We start from the raw sequence: 258 nt of genomic DNA, 5'->3' as shown, positions 1-258 counted from the left end.
GCCGCCCGGAGCTGTCATTGGTTGGCTCAAGTAATGACGTAGACCGACCGGTGCCCGTCCCCGCGCCTTTGTGGGAAGTGTAGTTTTTTTCCCTTCGGAGAAAGAATTGCTACGCAGAGAGTTTTCCGGCTGGAAACTACAAAAACCAGGCGCCATTGCGAACAGAGCGCAACAGAATCTGAAGTGCGGTTCTTCTGTTTATTTGTTGATTTTTGTACAGGGAATGACGGGAGTTGTATGCTTCTGCATGACACAACT

This window comes from Dasypus novemcinctus, chromosome 5, assembly GCF_030445035.2.
Source record: "Dasypus novemcinctus isolate mDasNov1 chromosome 5, mDasNov1.1.hap2, whole genome shotgun sequence".
Lineage (NCBI taxonomy): Eukaryota > Metazoa > Chordata > Mammalia > Cingulata > Dasypodidae > Dasypus > Dasypus novemcinctus.
Note: the sequence above shows the minus strand (reverse complement) of the source record.